We start from the raw sequence: 1,037 nt of genomic DNA, 5'->3' as shown, positions 1-1,037 counted from the left end.
CACTCTGTGGAAGGGTTAGGTCTTCAGGTATCCAAATTGAAGATAATGGTGTTGTGTCAGTGTCCACCACAGAAAAATTTGCCTTGCTTTCTCCATTTCACCAGTTTGGGATCTGCCCCTTGACATTTTTTGGTAAAACAATGAACTCCTCACACACACACACACAGACTTGAAAGAAGGATGAAAGACAGACAGCAGAAGTGAATTAAGGGCAACATTGTCTGACAGGTATTACCATGAAATGGTAAGAAAGTGTTAGCTATGAGACAAAAAGCAGTGTTCTAAACACTTCATGCCAGAATCTAAATACTCTTAAGTTATAGCTACCTTGTGAATTCAGAATGAATGACAAAAATAAAATGAAAGGAATTAAATTTATCATCATGAAGAAGAAGAGGAAATTTTAGAGCATGGTACTGTTACTGCTTTTAATGAAAACAGAAATAAGTCCGTAATGTGGCCTCTAAGCCCCCAGCCAGTCACTCACTCACTCTCGTCTCCTGAGGGATGGGGAGAGAATTGGAATGGCAAAGTGAGGAAGAACTCATGGGTCAAGAAGACGACACCAGAATAGGTAAAACCAAAGCTGTGCCCACCAGCGAAGCAAAATCAGGAAGACATTCGCTGCTTCCCATCGTCAGGCAGGTGTTTAGTCACTTGCAGGAAAGCAGGGCTCCATCGTGAGTAACAATTACCTGGGAAGAGAAATGTCAAAACTCCAAACGTCTTCCTCCTTCTTCCCCCAGCTTTTATTGCTGAGCATGATGTCATATGGTGTGGGACATCCCTTTGATCAGTTGGAGTCAGCTGTCCTGGCTGATTCCCCTCCCAGCTTCTTGCCCACCCCCAGCCTATTCGTTGGCGGTGCAGCAGGAGAAACAGCAAAAGCCTTGGCACGGTGCAGCTACTGTTCACCAATAGCTAAACCATCAGTGTTTTATCAACACTGGTTTGGTCACAAGCCCAAAACATAGCACCGTAGGGGCTGCTATGGAGAAAATTAACTCCACTCCAGCCCCACCCAGGACACCGAGTCT

Source organism: Platalea leucorodia (genome assembly GCF_965183815.1).
Source record: "Platalea leucorodia genome assembly, contig: HAP1_HAP1_SCAFFOLD_403, whole genome shotgun sequence".
NCBI lineage: Eukaryota > Metazoa > Chordata > Aves > Pelecaniformes > Threskiornithidae > Platalea > Platalea leucorodia.
Note: the sequence above shows the minus strand (reverse complement) of the source record.